This window comes from Lissotriton helveticus, chromosome 4_1 (assembly GCF_964261635.1).
Source record: "Lissotriton helveticus chromosome 4_1, aLisHel1.1, whole genome shotgun sequence".
Lineage (NCBI taxonomy): Eukaryota > Metazoa > Chordata > Amphibia > Caudata > Salamandridae > Lissotriton > Lissotriton helveticus.
Window position 1 is genome coordinate 709,173,804 of NC_136063.1, and position 21,329 is coordinate 709,195,132.

The 21,329-nt window shown below is 45.3% G+C and overlaps 1 protein-coding gene across 3 annotated transcripts in view; it reads right to left on the bottom strand.

The window, feature by feature from the left end:
- Window positions 1-21,329, bottom strand: part of MAPRE2 (microtubule associated protein RP/EB family member 2) — a 1,024,543-nt gene that overhangs the window by 506,111 nt on the left and 497,103 nt on the right. For 2 of the 3 annotated variants that reach the window (XM_078687330.1, XM_078687331.1), the window contains one exon: window positions 16,161-16,314. The gene's annotated coding sequence lies outside the window, so the exon portion shown is untranslated. The remainder of the gene's footprint in view (window positions 1-16,160; window positions 16,315-21,329) is intronic. The other variant, XM_078687332.1, reaches the window with a different exon arrangement.

Sequence of the window (21,329 nt, forward strand, 5' to 3'; positions counted from 1 at the left end):
GCAGAGCAGGTGAAATGTGGCAGGTAATGTGTCCATCTGGGTGTAGTCTCGGAAGAATGGTCGACAGATCAGTAGGAGGTGACAGATGAAGATAGACAAAACTGAGAACGTGACATTCTTAACTCTTTGCTGACGCTATGGTCACATGTTGAAATCCTCAATAGCTCTAACTTTCTGAATAGACTGCTTTGCCCTGTTTTATAGGCCAGGACCTGCTTTATGGAAAGTGAGCAGTGCCCTGATCTAGGGTGCAACCAAGGTCCCGTAGCAGGGAGTCTCCACACTTCAGGGGGTACCTCCAATCAGCTTAAGGCCGAATTAGGGGGGTTTGAGGGCCCCCTCACAACTCATTCTGCAGGGGGCAGCGTTATTTTCTGCTCAACAAGATGTGCTGGAGGCAGATCAAGCCAATGCACGCTATTATAATCAATATCAAACTAACACCTGCCATGGGGGCAGCACATTTATGAAAGATGAAGTTGCTGTTTGAAATTGCCACTCCATCTTTGTTTCTGCAGGCAGCACCGGCCAGTACTTCAACAGGGGAGGCATGGGGGTTGGTTTGAGATTTCCCTGTAGAGGGGTGGGGGTTGCAGTGAGTGACTGTACCCGCCCGCATGGGGGAAGTCTGAGGATCCATAAGGGCTCCCTTTCCCCTTGCAGTGGTCACCCTCGGGGGTAGAGGGTGGAAGAGGTGCACAGATGTTTGCTTCCACCCATGCTAAAAGGGAATGCGCCCTTAGAATCGTGCTGGGGCTTTAACCCTCTGCAGCCTCTTCTGGAATACCAAAGTGGCACGACAGTGCATAAAGCAAGTGCACATGCCAGCGGTGTCTTGGGGCACTTATGTAATACAGCCCAGAAGGTAAACCCCTATACTAGCAAAGGTGCTAGATAGCAGCCTGTGGGTGCTCTCTGCAGGGCTGATGTGAAGTAAAAGAAAAGCATTGGCTTGTTAATTGGCGATGTTTAAAATGAAATCAATATGACACAAAAGCTACTGTGTATGTAATTTATATTTTAATGTTGCTAGGATATCATGGCGGACATTTGCGTTTGTTTTGGAAAATGATCACAATTTATAGTCTGTGTGTAGAAGAGCAATGTCTCTCTCACACTAAGTTCCTGCTACTTATACTCAACCTGCCGCGCAGATCCTCTTGCCTTTTATTGGTCTTCAGCTTAACACAATTGATTCTGCTTGGTAACTATCAGAATCTCTAAGCTTAGAAAGGACTGCCAATTACTGCCAGGTGGGTCAGCCTGAAGTTTATTTCGAGTTGAATTCTTGTGCATGGTCCAATGATCCAGAAGAGAGATGGCTGAACTGATGAATCTAGCTGGCCTTGGAGTGACCTTCTGTTGGGGTACCATTCAACTATGTGTGTCACTTTTGGGCACTTCTCAATTTCAACCATACACTTAGTGTTAATACAGTAACACGGTTTCTGTTGCAGTTGGGAAATGTGTTCCTAAAAGAACCTTTGAGGTTTCCTGAATCAGTTCTTTTTTTGGATGGGCCAGTAATACTCTGTTTCTTTACTATTCCCCTCTATTAAGAGAGACAAGAGAGAAAATATGTGTTCTAACTCACTGCTTTACTGGTGTCCTACAGATACAAGTCAGAACAGCAAAACTAAGGGGCATTCATTAGCACTAAATCTAGGCTGCGCGTAGAAATCACACCATGTACATTAAAGCTGAACATCTGAATAAATGTAAAAATGTAAATCCAGTATTTGTAAAGCGCGAACAATTGCTCAAGGGCGTCAAGGGGCTAGGGGCCATGGGGAAGATTAAGCGAGCTATTGTCCAGAGTCACATGGTGCTGGGCTGACCTGCCGCCATTGCAGGGGATCGAACTGTGAGCCCCCGTGCTCCAAAGTCATATGGCCTGGCCGCTACGCCACACCTCTTCCATAAATAGTCACTGTGTGAAGCACACAAATTGTGACACTCACCCCTCACCAGCATATTTAAAATCAAATCCCCGTCACAAGTCAAACAAACTATAAGCATCAGAAGGAGGGTGGGAGCACACTGCCTCATTTCTCGGCACTTACTTCAATAGTAGACATTCATTTTTCACCCTTGTTGGTGCAGCTTGTGCTGTGTAACTCTAGACACATGTTTCTGGATTCATTATTTCTTCAGTAGTGACCAACAAGTCGTTTTGGGGTGCTGGAAATGCTGCCCGAAGTCTTCTCATGTCTCTGTGCCACTCACCAGCTGCAGGTGCATGAACACAGGCTCGTCAGTTTAGTAGCTCAAGGGAGCCTTTTCAAACAGAAGGAGGGTGGGAAGAACGCTGCCTCACAGCCCAGTACTTACTTCAGTAGTAGTCGTTAATTTTTCACCCTTGTTGGTGCAGCCTGTGTGACTCTAGACCATGGGTACTCACAAACGTTCTGTCTGGGGCCAAAATTACAGTGTGGTTTGTGGCCGAGGGCCGCGCCGGTAGGGGTGGGGTCAGTCAGTCTCTCAATCGGTCAGTCAGTCTCTCTCTGTCAGTCTCTCTCTCTCAGTCAGTCAGTCTCTCTCTCTCTCAGTCAGTCAGTCAGTCTGTTTCAGTCAGTCTCTCTTTCAGTCAGTCAGCCTCTCTCTCTCTCTCTCTCTCTCTCTCTCTCTCTCTCTCTCTCTCGGTCAGTCAGTGTCTCTCTCTCTCTCTGTCAGTCTCTCTCTCTGTCAGTCAGTCAGTCTCTCTCTCAGTCAGTCTCTCACTCAGTCAGTCAGTCTCTCACTCTATGTCAGTCTCGCTCTCTCTGTCAGTCAGTCTCTCTCTCCGTCAATCAGTCTCTCTCAGTCAGTCTCTGTCACTCAGTCTCTCTTTGTCAGTCAGTCTCTCAGTCAGTCAGTATCTGTCAGTCAGTCAGTCTCTCTCTCTACTGTCTCCTCTCTCTCTCCACCTTCTCTCTCTCTGGGGGGCCATGGGTACATTACCTGAAAGGAAAGCAGGCCGCCGGCGGCCCGTGGGCCGTACTATGAGTACCACAGCTCTAGACACGTTTCTGGATTCATTCTTCCAACAGTAGTGAGCAACAAGTCGTTCTCGGGGTGCTGGGAATGCAGCCCAAAGTACTCTCAGGTTTCTGTACCACTCACTGGGAGAATGTGCATCAACACAAGCTCGACAGCTCAGTAGCACTAGGGAGCCTTTTCAAACAGTATGAGGGTGGGAGTAAACTGCCTCACATCCCAGCATTGAATTTGCCCAAATACATCATGGTAAATGTAGTGCACGGCGGCTTATATCATAATCTCCCGGGGAGCGAGGAAAGATGGCGGCCGCAACGCGCGGCTGAGCGGCAGCGGTCCGTAGCGGGGACATGGAGTCGTAGCTATTTCGGCCTCAGAGCGGATATTCAGTAAATTTTGTGAGAACCCATGGGGGTGAATAAATGATTACCTACCGGTTGACGCTGCCATCTGTCTTGCTTCAGAGGATCGTGACGGCTGGAGTCTCGGTTCGCCTGGAGTCGGAGTCGGAGTCAGGCAACACGGAAGCAGGTCGCGGAGTTCGCGGAGTCAGTGGGCGGAGCGGACCCGGCGTGCTCACGGTCGTCCTGTGCAGTGAGAGAAGCGCTGCCGACCTCAGAGGACCGAGCGGGGCAAAGTGTTTTGTTCCAGGGCCAGAGCCATACAGCGAGTGTGCAGGATGGCCCCAAAAACTAATGCCGGTGGGAAGGCTGCAAATAAGAAGAAGAATGCGGGCAAAATCGTGAGCGCTCCTGCAACAATTGAGGGCAACTCCGGTCATATTGTGGAGCCAGCGGGAAAAGTGAAGGCTTTGACTCCAGCTCAATCCCAACCCCCGGCGAAGGAAACCAGGCTACCAGCGGTCAGGACCCGCCAAACCACCGCTAATACCGCAAATATCAGTATAGCAGAGATGTTTATCCGTGGCGGTAAGGAGAAAGGGGGGAAAGCTCCTGAAACTGAGACTGAGTTAGAGGTTGACACACCTGGGGGTGTGATCATGTTGGAGGCTCAAAACAACCTTGGTTGCAATGGAGGTGGCCCTATAGTCCAAAAAGGTATCGGTGGGTCTGATCCCACTGATCCCACTGCCATAGACTCAACCACGGCTCCGGTCGGGGGTGCCTCTAATATACCCCCAGATGAGACTGACATTTAGATAGATATTGATGCTGCTAGCCCTGACCCAGCAAATGTAGTATCAACGGAATGCCTGGAGGGTACGGGAGGCAGTGATCTTAAAGACTGTGATATAACCAAGGTCAATCCTGCTTTAATCAGTAAATCAACCATCGGCGTTATCTCTATCGAGGAGACAGCCATTACTAGCAATATTGAGTATGAGAGAACCCTCAGTGAGTGCTTCCATTCTGTGGCTGAAGAAGCAGACTGGTCCGAAGATGATGTGGAGCACAGCTCAGACATAGATGGAAGTAACCCAGAGTCAGACAGTGACCCGGAGGAGGACCTTCCCGCAACGGCTGTGAAGCCAGGGACTTCCTTCAAAAAGAATGATCAGAAGGGGTTGGCTTGGGATCATTCACCTACTACTTTGCTTCAAGGATCCCTTAACCAAGACCAGGACCATGAGTTCACCCAACGGTCAATATTAGAGGCAATTCACCAAGAAATAATTGCGCATCGGGAGGAAACCAGGCAGGACAATCGTAAGTCCCAAGCAGCCATGAGGAAGATAAAGGGTGTTGTGAGGAAACTTTCAAAGGCCTGTGCTACGGTGGATGATAAGAGTGTCGAACCTTTAAGAGAGAGTGGTCTCCACTGAGGCTGAATCTGCTGCTGCCACCAGTAAGGTGGAATCGTATGGGGCTCAAGCCCAGGACATACAGTGGAAGCTGGAGGACCTCGAAAATAGGCTCAGGAGAAATAACCTAAGGGTTTTGGGGATCCCGGAAGGTTCGGAGGGAAGGGATGTGAGAGCCTTTATTGTTAAATTGTTTGCACAAGCATTCCCTGAATTGGCTAGCTGGCGCTGGGAGTCAGAAATTCAGCGGGCGCACAGAACCCCGTTCAGGATAAATTGAAACCCAAGGGAAGGAGACAAACCCAGGGCAATTTTGATATTTTTGGGGAACTTCATTTTGCGCCAGGCCATAGCAGAAAAGGCTAGACCTGACGCTAAGAGGACAAGCGAGAGGCTATCATTTTTTGTCAGACCTGATTTCTGTCATGTTACGGTTGAAAGGCGCTGGAGGTTACGCCAACTGATTAAGCCCTTCCAGGACAAGAAAATACAAGTCTACCTTATAAACCCGGCCCAGCTCAAAATAATCCACCATGGGAAGACATTGTATTTCTCGTCAGAAATTAAGGCGCAGGAATTCTTGGACTCCATATAACTTTAATTTGAATATTTTTATTTTTATTTTTTTTGCGGTGGGTCCGGGTACGCGGATATCAGGATATCAGGATGTACTTAGGTGTTATTTACGCATGAAAGGACATGATGCTAGTAGTTGTACATAGTGTAAGCCGGTGGTAATGGGTTTGAGTCTTTAAGGTCTTTAAGGTCAAGGCAATGTATGGAATTGCTAAGTGTTTGCCATTTGTTATTTTCTTGTTATTGTAAACATGAGCTCTGAGGCTAAGGCTATTAAGGCCATTACGGCCATCAAGCAGTATATATTGAGTCCTTGCTGCGACGCTGCACCCATCACACGCACAGACCTAGTCTGAGCACCTCACATAGGAGGGTGAGTGGTCGAGGGGCTAGGGTGGTGGGGGGGATAGGGGCTGAAAGGGGGGAGTGGGAGAGGGGAGGGTTGGGACGGGGGGGAGCAAATTCAAAAGAAAAGAGAGTACGTGTCACTAATTCACACACAAATACAATTGTAAACTTGCGAAAAAAGATGTTTTGTAATTATGTATCTAATATGTTTTTCTGTCGTTTGAGAAGTTGGCGTTGTTTGGTCCAGGAGTATGCCTAAGCTTAAGATTGGCTCTATAAATATCAGTGGGTTGAATGACTGGAAGAAGAGGGGTAGATTTGAGGAATACCTTAAAACAACAGGCATAGACATTCTTGGGGTACAAGAGACTCACCTGCCATGGAAGAAAAAGCATTGGCTTAAGTTAAAAGGGTTTGAGATTCTGTCATGCTCTTCTCAAACGTCTACTACAAGGGGGGTAGCTATCATTGGGAAGTCGGGCCTGGGAGGTGTTAAGCGCTGTAAGGCAGACGCCCTCGGCAGGTGGGCTGTATGTGAAATGAATCTGGGATTTACTGTCTGTTCAATATATGGAACCAATACGGATGATCCTGAGACCTTCGATCTTATAGAGAAGGAATTGATAGATTGGCCAGCCCCAATAGTAGTCTGCGGGGATTTCAATATATCTGCCGACTTCGCTAATGGTACCCCATACACTGGACGCAAGCCCCGGGTATACAGAGCTACATCCTCGCTGCTGCAGTCACATGGGTTGAGAGATGTCTGGGGTAATAAAGAAGCAGGGGATAATGGGTTCACCTATTTTTCACACCCCTTTAACAAATACTCTAAATTAGACTACTTTTTCGTATCAGCTACTGAATTGAACAAGGTTAAAATCTCCAAACTCCCAATGATAATGTCCGATCACAACCCTCTGGTAATGACAATGGATGTCAATCGACCTACGAAAGGACCTAGACCCTGGACTTTTGATAGAAAATTACTAACCGACAGTGTCTATATAGAACACATTAAAAACTGGTCACAGGTCTTTTTCGATGCCAATAGATACAGTGCCTCTCGGAATGTAGTTTGGGACAGTTATAAGGCAGGGTTGAGGGGGGAGACCATCAGCTATACTAACAGGCTGTGGAAAAGGATTAATCTGGAAAGGGAGCAGTTACTGAATAAATTGACTGAGGCAGAAGGGCAACACCGAAGAGATATATGTCAGGGGCGGCAAGGATTGGAAAGCCTTGAGAGGATCAACACTATTAAAGCGGGAATACAGGACCAACTGGCCAAAAAATCAGCGGCAGAATATCATACACAGAGAACCAGACTATACGAAACAGGGGAACAGGCAGGGAGGGCACTAGCTCTGCGTATTAGACAGGTTACGTCAAAAAATGTAATTACGCAAATAGAAGAACAGGGGAGAGTATATGAGGAGCCATCCAAGATTTTGGAGGTCTTTAGAAGGTACTCTATACCAGGAGGAGGTGGTGACAGATGCCTCAATTACAAGCTGGGGAAGTATGGGTGTAAGAGTGGGCCAGGGAGAGAGGGATGTTCTCGAGCAGGTCATCACAATGGATGAGGTAATAGGGGCTCTACAAAGTTTGGCTCTAGGAAAGGCGGTGGGCCCGGATGGGCTACCACTTGAAATATATAAGTGCTTACGGGAGGAAATATCCCCACTCCTTTTAGATCTGTTTAATGGGATTATGAATACTGGCAAAATACCGGAGTCATGGATGAGCACCAACATCGTGGTGTTTCACAAAAAAGGTAAACCTAAAGAAAATCCAGGCTCCTATAGGCCTATTTCCCTAGTAAACGCTGACAACAAGCTGTATGCTAAGATCTTGGCCACCCGCATTGGGAGGATCATCGGGGCCCTAGTTTCGCCCTGGCAGCACGGGTTCATCCCGGGGAGAGGTACGACGGATCACATCAGGAGAGCGCTTACCGTGTTTGATATCTGTGCTGCCGGGGGGGAGGGGGCCGCGATGATCCTCCTCGATGCAGAAAAGGCCTTTGACCGGGTAAGGTGGTCATTTATGTGGAAGGTGCTGGAGGAGAGGGGGTTCGGTCCAAGGTTTCGACAGGCTATCCAGGCAATGTATTCCACTCCTACAGCTAGGATTCAGTTGATGGGGGGAGCTCAGAAAAAATTAGCATAACGAGGGGGACTCGGCAGGGATGCCCTTGCTCCCCTATCCTATTTGCGTTGTATATTGTCCCATTAATAACTCAAATAATGACCAATACGGTGATAAAACCTGTAGTCACAAAAGGCTTCCAAACAAAACTGCTCGCATATGCCGATGACCTAGCCGTCATTACGATCGATCCGGAGTCTGCTATGAGGGAAATAGTGACTATCACAAGTATGTTTGGGAAACATTCAGGATATCGACTAAATGAGGCTAAGACCCAAGTTCTGTGCTCCAAGAATATAACTAAACTGGATGCTAGGTATGTTAATTCGGTGGTGTACCTCGGTATAACACTTGATTCACAACCAGGGAATATAATCAGAGATAATTTTACACCGCTCCTGAAATCAATGGAACAGGATCTAAAAAGGATGGATACACTACATTTATTGTTAATAGGTAGGGCCAATGCCATTAAAATGACCATGTTCCCCAAGATTTTGTATAAATTCAGATCCATCCCATTCAAAATAGAAGACAAACTAATAAAGAAAATCGAAGACATTTTTATGAAATTCCTATGGCAAACGGCAAGATCAGAAGATCAAATAAGTTCATGTCTCTGCCTCAGGAAAGGGGAGGGTTAGGAATGCCAAATATCAAGAATTATCACTGGTCCTGTCTCCTTACAGAAATGGCAATACTCTTTGATCGGGGGGGGGGGGACAGGGCATGGGTCAAGATGATATCCCATCCATATTTCAGCTGACATTGGGGAATGAAGCATTTGGGGTACTCCTGAGGAGAACTGAAAAAAGGTACTACAAGAAAACACGATATAAACTGCTCCAAGGCATAGTGGGGGTATGGGCATCAGTGCAGAAAGTAATAGGAGTTTCCAGGTATAACCACCATACTCCTCTCTGGAATTCTGGACTATTTCTAAATTTGTGTTAAGGATGGATTCTGGAGACATTGGGAGCATCAAGGCATTGTTACACTTGGGCAAATAATGGTGAAGGATGTTTGTAGGACACTGGAGGATTTAAGGATGCGATACTCATTACAGGAAGGGCAAGAATATAAATATCTTCAGGTGGTTAATACAATTAGATCAGTAAGACCCCGTATAATTTTGGAAAAAAGGAGTGCACTTTTGGACTATCTGAAGGGAGGGGGGCGTAGAATTAAGGGACTTTACAAAATATTTATGGAAGGGTCCCCAGATGATATGGTTAAGACTGAGGCAGTCTGGGCTATGAAATTGGGGGACCCAGAGACTGACCTGGATAGAGCCCTTTCATTTGATAAAAGATTTCTGCGCTCCTCCAATCTTAGAGCCCAGCACTTCAAAACCTTATTTAATTTATATTACACGCCCTCTAAATTGTTTGATTGGGGGAAGAGGGGGGATAGTGATTGCCCTAGATGTGGTAAAGGACCAGCGGATATCGTACGTATGTTTTATGGGTGCGAGAAACTGGAGCTAATCAAAAACGAGATCGTGGCCTTTCTAGAGGGGCTGCTAGATGTTAAAATAAATCTATCACCAACATTACTGATTATCGGCTGTGATATTAAATTAAATCTAAGGATCGAGGAGGAAGCTTTAGTCTTTATAGCAGTAGCGGTACTTCGAATATTAATTTCAGCCGCCTGGAAAGATATAGAGGCCCCAACATTTCAAATGTGGCTATGTAGGCTCCTCGGTATTCATAACATTGAGGGAGCCTTATATGAACTTAAGGGCTTAAAAACAAGAGAGATGGGGCTACGGCTCTGGGCACCAGTGGCTGCTTGGAGGGCGGCAAGGATGAGGGGTCAGGCGAGTGTGATGTCAACTGTTTAGCCTTAAGCTTTTTGTACTGCATGCTAAACCTCCTCTGGGCCAATACTTTTTATAGCTCTTCCGTATCTAGAACTATGAGTGTGGGGATACGAAAATCAAGAATGGTTACCTTCTAAGTAACTAGAGTTTCGCCTCTCTCTTCTCTCTTTCTTCTTTCCTTTTTTCTTTATATTTTATTGGCAGCTACTGATGCACCCGCGGTCGTTATTTATGTATGTTGGATCCTGTATTCTGCATTTTGCATCTTGAATGAATTGTATTTCGTTGTGTAATACGTGTTCACGAACTCTCAAAATAGTTTTTTTAATGTAGTGCACAATAACACTTCAGTAGTAGTCTTTAATTTTTCAGCTGTGTTGGTGCAGCTGGTGCTGGGTAACTCTAGGCACGTGTTTCTGGATTCATTTCTTCATCAGTAGAGAGCAACAAGTCGTTCTGGCGGTGCTGGAAATGCTGTCCAAAGTCTTCTCAGTTCTCTGCACCACTCACTGGGAGATGAGCTTACGATCTCCGGCTGATGCACCTGCTCCCAGTAAGTGGCACAGAGACCTGAGAAGACTTCGGGCAGCATTTCCAGAACCCCCAAAAGAAAGTGTTGCTCTCTACTGAAGTTGGACAACTATCCGGAAACACGTGTATAGAGATACACAGTACTGCTTGCACCCACAAGGGTGAAAAACTAAAGACTGTCACTGAAGTGAGTGCTATCATTAGATGAATTTACCATGATGCATTGGGTGAATTGAGGGCTGGGAGTTAAGACAGTGTGCTCCCACCCTCTTTTTTGTTTGAAACTGTAAACACCAGTAATACGTTAAATACATTTGTAGGACTTTAGGGAGGTGATGAAATGAAAGGTCAATCCCATGAAGAGAAACATCTGCAGAGCTTTTAATACCTGGTGATTGAGAGAAGAACTGTTGAACACTGATCCTATCTCCTTAAATAAGAAAATATCTTACTATACCTGCCCAATAAGAATGCTTATGATCTGTGTAGCCCAGGTCAGAGGCACATCTATAAAGTTAATAAGTAACTACAGAACAAAAGCTTTGTGTGCATCCCGCTTCTTTGATGTGCAGTTCAGCATGTGAGCTTTATCAGCCACCACAGTCCTGTCTACTATCGGATAAGAAGTGACTGGGGATGTTTTGTGGACCACTCCAATAGCCCACCGACAACATAAAATTTGTTAGCGTCTTCCTGGCTGGCTCATGTAAAATATGTAAGTAGTTGCCCATGTAAGCCTAGGTCACTGTCTCCTAGAACACATGAGCAGAAGCTATTGGGGTCATTTACATGTTTGCATTACTACATTCGGCTGCCATGGCTTTTGCACAGAACGTGATGATTTAATATATAGGTACACAGTAAAAATAAAGATATGGGGAATAACAAATATACAAAAGGAGGCACACAAAAATGAGTGAGTACAAGACTTTTTTCCATTGGAGTCCAAGACATGAGAGAGGGACTGAATGAGGACTGCACATCAGTAGGTATGGGAACATAGCAAACTGAGGGCACATGCATCCAGCAGCTCAACATGATTGGCTAGTAGGACATTATCCAGCTGCTGTGAGTGGCCATTACACCAGAAGAACTCAATTTTATCTTCAAGAACACTGTAGTGAAATGCAGCATCCGTCAAGTCCCTCCTTGTTGGACTCGGTGACCTCCTATAACAAGGTTCGTATCTGATTATGTTGTTTGGTGCTTGTGAACGAACATCTTCCTGTTCTTACAGTCCTGCATATGAGTTTACATCAAAAGTTTCATTAGTTTGGAATGTTTCTGTTTCTTTTTTTCTTTACTTTGGCCAGACACAATTCCACCTTGAGAGTTAGATTCGAAGATGTATTTGTTTTTCTTGATATTGTTTTAAGTATGGATCCAAAATCAACTTGTAAATCCTCTTGTTGCGCCTGTGGCTCTGGTGAACTCTATATAAAACCGCTCAGAAATAAATAAAGGTGGACATACAACGGGTCCTCTTGCAGGAATCATTAAGCCAACAATTATGGACCCATTCAAATGAGCAGTACATTAGGAGTCAGGTAAGTCTATTTTTCTAGAGATGACTGGCTCCGGAAAAAGATGCATTTATCAGATTAAGAGCTTGATACAAACAGACACTGTGAAGGAAAGATATAATACTTTGACCGAAATGTTTATGATTTGAGTGTTTAATTTCAGCTAGATCATCTGTTCAATGGACATTTAGAGCTCCTATCTTGATAACAATGAGTACAACAGATATGTAAATTGGCAGCGTTATTCCTGCCTACGTGACTGTGTGGAGTCAATGTCTCATGAAGGATCATGAAGGGCAGAGGTGCCCCAAGGAAATCTTGGGACCGATGGCTTTTGTTTTGATCCAGTGACTTCAGGGCTATTTCTACACCTGAGTCTTTCACCAGCATTACCACTGTTTCCAAACCTGTCTGTACCACCAGTGGTTTTTTATATGATCAAGCTGCAAGTCACAGAGCATATGCTGTGCGTTTTAACAAGGGGTGCCTGTCTCTGTGCGGGACTCTTCTTCCTTGGCCACCCTCAACCTTTTCTGTAAAGCTCTAGGAATCATTAATTTAGCGTCAAGTGGAAAGGACCCAAACACAAAAATGTGAAGGGACCAGGTGCTACTTTTGCGTGAAAAAGTGGGCGCTGCTACTCTTGTTTAACCTCGTGGCCTGTTTTCTCTGCTCAATGTGTCCTATATACTTCTGAGGAGCAATGGCAGTGAATCCAAAGAGACATACCAGTTCTGGTAGATGAGTCTGCTCTAAGCTGACTAGCCCCTAACTAATGCGATGATGTAATATGTATCAACTGAAAAGACCTGTGGCTATATTACATATATGGCACAATGTCGCACTCTGCCCTTAACTAGGTGCACTGGGAGCAGACTGGCACAGTGTGCCCTATTACAGTCAAAGTGCTGTTCACAGTGCTGGCACAAACACACGGCTGGACTGTAAAATTGATTATTAGTGAAAGGAGGACTAGCTCTTTGAAGCCAAGGGTCCCACTTTCAGTGCTGGCAGAGACCTGGGCTAACGTTTAAAGGGGAAAATGATACCCAGAGGCAGGTGCAGTGAGCACCTGCACCTGCATGGAGGTGATGCCTGGAGGATCCATGGTGCCTCATATTCCACCCTCAAGGGGCTCCCTCGATGGACACACTGCGGAAAACCTCCTTGTGGCACACAGTCAGTGATTCTGCAGACGGCATCCTTGCCTCTGCACCCGTGCCTGTAATATGGTGCGGGCGCAAAGCCTAAGTGTTTCCTTACTTGCAGGAGGGACATGACTGCATTTAAATGGGGAGAAGCCCACCTGAGATCACACCAGTGCACATTTTGTGCGGGCACAACTCATCTTACAGAAGAGGCCTAGCAAGTGCCTGCGGCCACTGTAGTAATTCTAAAGTGTCCTGGGGGCACAAAAAGTTGGCCTTAACACCTGTTGGTGCCCGAGGCATTATGCATAACGTGGCTTCTGATTTGTAATACCACTACAAAGAATCGTGGCAACAATGATGAACAGTTGAACCTTAACTACCTTATTGTTGTTGTGCTGTTTCATTAAGGGAGGGAGGTTAGTTATGGTGTTGTAAAGGTGCCATGTCTTATTGTTTGGATATGGTGTGGGGGGGTTATTTTAGTTCAGCAGTTAGCATGAGCTGTTTCATAAAGGGAAGAAGGTTAGTTATGTCTTATTGTTTGGATATGGTGTGGGGAGAGGGGGGGAGGGAGTTATTTTAATTCAGCAGTTAGCATGCACCGATTAATGTATCTACAGAAACAGTGCACCTCAAGCTACATGGTAACATATATCTCACACGATATATCAGTACGCACACGTAAAATATATTCATGATTCAGTCCTCTAACGCTAAAACCCATATTAGGTTTATGTCATGGAATGTGAGGGGTCTTAACAATCAGAGAAAAATTCGCAAAGTGGTGGCCTATTTGCATAGACACAACACTGATGTTGCTATACTTCAAGAAACACACCTTACCCCAAGATCTGGGCTATTGACCCTATAAGAATGAAAGGCGTGTATATATCATCCGGGTTCACTTCCCATGCTAGAGGGGCACTCATTTGGGTGCACAGAAACTCAGGCCTAGAGATACAAGAAGTAGAGATACAGGGGGCAGGTATGTGTTGGCCAGATGCTGTAAAGGTAGCTTTAGTGCATTACTGGTGGGGGTTTATGGGCAGAATCATGATGACTCTAATTTTATCATGCATTACAAGACAAGATAATGAGACATTACCATATGCCAATACTCTGGGGCGGGGGGGGGGGGATGACTTCAATTGTATACAGAACCCGAGTTAGATAGGTCGAAAGGCGCTCCTAGACGCCCATCTCCCGCTGCATGCGCCATAGCCAGTATCGCAGAGGGTTTCTGTGACGTAGGCTCCAGGAAGGTGAAGATCCTCAGATACTCGCACAAATAAGAGCACAAATTGATGAATATAACGAATTATTGACCGGCGGCTCTCTGGGAAAACCCTGCATAATAGACCTGGTAGGGTGACAGGGTCTCAACTTTCCCAGAATGGCAGTTACTCAACATCTGAACACCATATATTCTCCCAAACTACCTATAGTGTGGTCCGATTGGTTCTCACTCAGTGACGACCGCGCTACATTACAAACTCTACATAATTTACAAATAGTACACATGGGGGACCGATTTCTGTACGGAGTAGTGAAAACTTGGGAACAAGCGTTTTTTCGGGCTCTAAGGATGACTACACTAACCAATTACCAGTACTATAGAGTGCGTCTGGCACTGCGTGCGATATTAGGCGCCGACATGACTAAGCCGCTAGAAATTAAATCCTTCACTTTTCTGTTACAAGCACAGTCCCCGCAGCATGGTATCACAATACTTTATACACTCCTAAAGGAGCAGACAACCCAAATAAAGAAGAAATTTCAATTAGAATGGGAAGAAGAGCTAGACATTGAAATCACGGAGGCACAGTGGACACACTGCTTTAATAACATTATTTATTTATTTATTTGTGCATCTTGTACCGCGCAAACTAAAACCCGAAGGTGTCAAGGCGCCTAACAAAGGAATCAAAAGAGCATGGCATGACTACTACATTAAGTCACTTTCGCAGAACGGGCGGCACAGATGAATTCATTTTAAGTACCTCCACTGAATTTATTACACCCCGACACGCCTATATAAATACGGGCTGAGGGCTGACGATAGGTGCATGAGATGTACAGCTATAAATGATCATTTTAACACACATCATTTTACACACCTGGCCTGGGAATGCCCTGGGATCCGTGCATTTTGTGGTGAGGTGTTTGCCGCGTTGGAGGAAATGCTGGAACTGGCATTACCAGAGACAACGTTGTGTGCTCTCTTGGAGTTTGATAAGAACATACCTAAAGCTGTGCGCAGACTGGCCTCCATCAGCCTATTACTCGTAAAGAGAAGGATTGCAATGAGATGATGGATTTGTGGTCCCTTATCTAAACTGGCAGAATGGCACAAAGAGCTGGCTCACTGTTCTACACAATCAGAGAATTATAATGCATTAATGCCTGTTAAGTGTCAACCTAAAGATATATGAGGGCCATATCAAGCGTACTTACTGAAAAAAGCTGCAGAAGATATCACTCATGCAGAACAAGATAGAGTGGGTGTCTGTTGAATAACGCTCACACTGGCATCTAGTTGACTGATATGTATGTGGGGTGGTAGGATTGGCGAGTTAATATATAGAAGTTATAAAATGTTGGGAAATTAAGAAGATGTCGCTGGGATCCGCTAGACACAACACAGGTCTTGGGCACAGAGCGTGGAGGCTGTTGATTGTATGATAGATAAGCCACTTACATTGACATTATGTTATTGTATTACTCCAATGTGTGTATAGAAGATATTTTATTGTATACATGTTGCTTGCATTGCTGTAATGTTTTAGAAAAATCTTGAATAAAGTAAAAAAAATAAACTAGCTTACTGTTGTCAACTGCAAGAAAGAGAAGTCAAACGCCACCATTAACAATATATGGCACAAAGTACTGTAGAGAGGCATGATAGAAAATTACATTTCTGTTCTATAGTGTTTCGGGTGTGGTGCTTGTTTTGGAGTCAGAAGGATCTCCTCCTCAGGCAGAGCTGTAGTGTCTTGACCTTGCTATGGAAGAGGTCTGGATTCCGAGCAGAAGCTACAGTGGTCCATCCAGCAACTGGCACTCAGTTCTGTAAAGTGCAAACTAACTGGGGTATGTACAGTGAGCATTACTGGATGTTTAACATATGGAAAAGAAAACGAAAGGCACTCTACGAATAAGTACAGATCACGTTATATCATGTATGAGAACAGTTAAAGATGCTGCACTACATTTTAAAGGCCCCTTTTTAGGTCCAACCATTGCAAGCACTGTAGATAAGAGAAGAGTTCTGAAGGCAATGCTAGATGCACAACTGCGCAGCCTGTAAAAAACCATACCTTTAAGCCGTCTCCTTCTTCTTGAAAGTTTACAAACGTTTGTGGGATCGGTGGCCACCAAATTTATCCTGACGTTTCACCCACTCTTGCTCCAGACTCGGTACACTTCACATGCAGGGTCCTCTTCAGAAATGCTACCGAAGGTGCCACCTTGCTGAAACACAGAAACAGGAGTCAGATGGGCAGCCACAGTTATAGAAGCCATTAAAACGGAGGCACAGAAAGAAACAACCAAAACCTGGCAGCAGAAAATAGGTGTTTATTTAATAACCAAAATCCCCGACGTGGTGCAGGCCATTGGAAAAGCCACGTGACTAGGTGCTTATTTAGAGTGCAGTGGTGACTGTAAAGCCACATAATTGTGGAGGACCTGGTAAATCCTCCACAGATTCTCAAGTACGCAGAATTATCCCTGCCATGCTAGCCCTATCTCTGAGATAAGTCTGCAGGTGGAAAGTTCATCGGCAAAGAATCGGTCAGCAGAGGATTTACCACTCGCTCCACAATCAAGAGGATGCATATTTACCATCGGGCAGTTATGAGTTCTTCCTTATAGTCAGGGCCATTGGAATTATGGGGCAGGGGAGGACCAAATTATGTGGCAGGGTTGAACAAATCTCGCGGCAACGAAAAGGCAAATATGTGGCATAATGCAGCACATTTTGTGATAGTATTACTTCACTATTCTGTCATTTTTACACCTGGCAAAAGTGTCTGGGAATACAGTTTGAAACAAAAGGGGATGATGGACGGAGCGTTTGAGCAAATCAAACACTCACCCCCAGTCAACTGATCTGGGTTTAATCCACCACCATTCTTTAGCCCACTCAGCCACCCCATTTCAGACATGGCTATATGCAAATCAGTCTGACCCTGTGCCTCATGGGAACAGTACAGCCCGAACTACCAAGCCATGTCTTCCATGGACCGGAAACAAGCATCCTGGGACCGGTTTCGGATTCATAATCCTCATCAGCCAGGCTATCTTGAATCCAGTGGCCAAGTGAGCAAGGGACTCACGTCTGAGCATACCCTGCCACACTAAGGGCGAACAAAGCGAAACAAAAGGGGATGATGGACGGAGCGTTTGAGCAAATCAAACACTCACCCCCAGTCACCTTCTTAGTAACAATTTAACACCCAAATACAGCAATAAGCAACTTAAAGATGACCAGTCAAACTTTGCAAAAAGCATTCCAGAGCGCAGGACCCAGAATTGCCATATGTTTTGTCACTTTTGATCCGTTTGAGCTAGAAACACATTTTGTTTGTTGTTAAAATATGCAGGTTATGCAGCAAGTGATGGATTACGTGGCAAATGCGGCAAATATATAATAATGCAAAATCGCATAATTCCAGTTGCCCTGCTTATAGTCTAACTGACTGCAGAGACCCATCAGCAGGCTGACAGAACACGAACTACCAGATTTCCTACACACTCTTCCTGCATGAAAAAACTTTACCTGGGCAAGATCAAAGTACATTCATTTTCGGCTGGAGGTACATCTTTACATTTACTCAGTCCCCAAAACACAACATCTTAAGAGGCACACCTGCTCCCGTCCCTGAAAATTTCAATTACAATCTGGGGATGTTTTTAAAGTGAGCAGTTACACGTTGTCCTGCTGCTTAAATCATTCAGTAATTGTTTTCTAAACAGACGTCGCCTCTTACAAGTGCACTGATGTGGTGGCGTGCTTGACTGAATTAACGGTGGCATTACTACTAATTACTGTGCACGGCACACGCTTTTCTTATCCCAGCTTTTGTTGTGTCTGCCCTGAGCCAGCACCAGATGCACAGGCTTCACTGTGCTGAAAGAAAGGAAGCAGCATGTCTGTGCACACCAGGCTACTATGATTGTTGTTGTAACTGTGGCTTTTACACTAATTGTGTGCAGACATATTCTACATACAAGCCCTGTGTGCAGGCATTCAAAATCATGAAAAACACTGCTCTGGCTTTTCAATTGGTTTACACCCATCTACGATTTAAATGTTTTTTGTTGCTTGTGTCAGACAAAATCTAAACACCAGTGACAATACAAATGCGTACATTAGAACACATAAAAATAAGCAAGCACTAAAAGCCTCTCTTATCTCGGGACTGTTACATGATGCGCTATTAAGTGCAAAGTTACGAAATGTATGTGTTATCTAAGATGCCAATAAAAAGATATATAAAAAAAAAAACACCTCACGTCTCTCAATCTAATAACCAAAAAAGTAGGATAGGATAGATGATATTCCCTGTGTAGGCCAGAGACGATACCTGGTCCATAGTGCTCCAAGAAATTTCAATCAGAAAAGAAGAATCACTGAGGGTTAAACCAACTTGATAACTGTGATTCGGTCAAAAATCTGGTACTAAGTATATTTATTCCGATTTACACTCCTGGACTGCAAAAATGCACCTGTGCCACACACAGTCCTGCCAATTACCACGCATCAGACGTTAGGCTAACGCATTTCGTGCGGTGGTCCGCATCACCGCACTGAAATGTGAAGTCACGCATATAAGGGCTGTGCCTGTCAAGTGCTGTTATTATAAAACACTAGTGTCAGTGGCACAGGCAGGCAACCAGCGCTGCAAGGGAGAGTTCTTGGGGGCTGGGCTCTGAATTGCCAGCTTGCTACAATGTAACAAATGTATTGAATCACTGCGCGGTAGAGCGCCATACTTTCACTTTCGTGAGTTCATGAGCAGCAGCTCAATTCAGAAATGGCTGCTGTTCATGAGGTCACAACCAGCACGGTAATGAACCCCGTGGCCTGCTGCATCAAGGGCAGCTGACCCAGCTTGTCCCACCCCAAGCGGGGCGGCAGCAGAGTTACTTAGAACTGCCCGGCTCACTGCGGCAGCCGGAGTGGTTCGTTTGCGGCCCCAGAGCACCAGGAACTGTGCAGTTGAGCCGGCCCGAGCGAGCCTGATTCAGGCGGCCGTCACCACAAGGAGAGGCAAGAAAGGTGGCCGGCATCGCCTGAAATGCAGCTGCTCTCGAGCGGGCAACAGCTGCAATTTCATTTCAACTAAGTGTGTGCCTAGCTCTGGAGTTAGAGAGGTGCGTAAAAGAAGAGTACTCGCTGTTAATATAGTCCTAAATGATCTGTGCTCTCCAGCTTTGCCTTCCGACCTCATCCAAGATCCACACACACATGCGTCACACTCCATACTTGCAGCCACACACAGACTTGCACATAGCGGCCAGTCAGTGACACCCGTGCACACACAACATGCACGGCATTACACCTTTCTCAGGCTGGCTCAGCTAAAGTAACATGATTTCTCTGTGCTGGCCTAAACACTCACTTGACAACTACTAATGCCACTACATCAGATCTTCCACATAATTGCGCACTGGCTGGAGTCTGCCGGCTGCGCAGGCTGTGACCAAGTGTGTGCCGCACAGGCCTGAGGCTGCCTTGCCCAAAATGCCCAGCGTGCGTTCTGCAATCTGACGCAATTCGTTTTTACTTCGCTGTGGGCCAGCCAACAGCTCTAACTGTGCTTTACTTTAGTCATGATAGGCAATTAAATCCAGTGCTCAGGAGAGGCTGGTGGGTGTTTCTTGAAGGTGGTGCTCGTGTTTGTTAGGCGATTGGTAGCTGGACGCATCTGTACCGTACATGAATGACTAACTAAACTGAAGTTGAAGCGCATCAAAAATACACTAGTTATTGGAGCATATGGATGGAAAGTGGAGCAGGACGTTTATTCTGATTTTAACTAATTCATGCTGAGCGGCCTCAAGTTGAATGGGACATTCTTTGAATAAAGTATGCATTTCTGGTTCTTTGCAGCAGTTTTACGATTTTCTTGTTCTAATTTAATTACATTTAATATGTTTCCCTCCTCTTTATTGCTGGATTGTGTTCGCAAGAAAGTGTCACTTCTAGTCGTTGAAATGTCACTCATAATTACACTGAAATTCAGAAAATGTCACACTTAGCAATCTAAAACCTGGGCAGCTATGCACACATGTGGCTCCATACATACTAGAGGTTGCGGACACCATTACGATATTGTGGCACTAGGCATCTGTTGCTTTTTCCACATCCCTCCAGCTGCTAATGTGATTAGGGGGGCACTTTATTAGGGTGCTAAATCTTGTGGAAATTTTACAATTGGAGCATATTCCTGCTTTAACTTGAAGCATTGCTTTAACTTGGGAGCATTTTACTGTATTTGCGTGCACACTCAGGAGCCAATTTCACATTTTGCACATCATTTTGAGTCAGCAGTGGTGTGTTCAAACCATGCTGACCAGAGAGTGTTTTCCGGCAGCCATTTTGGGCCAACAGGTCAGCGGTCTAGCTGTTGACCCATGCTATGGCTAAAAACGTGGGCGATGCACGGCCACGCCTCCGGCAAACCAAGGACAAGCCTGTCTGTGCCTGTCCGTGCCCAACTGTCACCAGTCGCCAAAACCCATGCCAGTTTCACCCTAGGAAGACAGGCAGACTATCTTACTCCCAGGAAGCTATTCTAACATGGTGCACGAACCACAAACCAGTTTTTAACAAATGTGTGTTAGAGGCACAAGGGCATATACAGAGCCCTGTCTCTTGTATTAATATTAAATTAGAAGGCTGGACTAACAAGGAGACTCATGTCATGGATGAGAATCCGGAAGGATTAAGCCTGAAATTGCTGTACTTCAACGCTACGTCTCTCCCCAATCATTGTATGGAGATTAGGGATTTAATTAACGACACAAACCCTGATCTAGTAGTCTTCTTCGAAACTTGGACCAGTACCTCCGCTCTCGACTCCCGGAGATTACTACAGCAATACCTATCAGACACAAAATCTTGAATGCAATAGAGTAGGCCAACAGGGAAGGGGAATTTTTATTATTTTTGAAGCCACATTCATTGAATAGTTTCAACATTTGAGAATAGCAGATCAATCTGAGGGCAGCAGATCAAGATCATGGGTGGTGCCTACTATGATCTACTGTTTCAGGTAAAGGATTTGCATTTTACTCTCCAACCTTTACATAGGGTGTCCTCCCGAATTTTCATAGTGTAGATTAAAATCCCCAGTCACTAAAAAACTGATCATATTTTAAGATCAGTGGGTGCAGCCAAGTGAAGATACTGGAATGGTAACCAAGCGCCTGTAATAAAAGGCGCCCCCAAACAGTACTCTTGAGTTAAGAGACAGCTG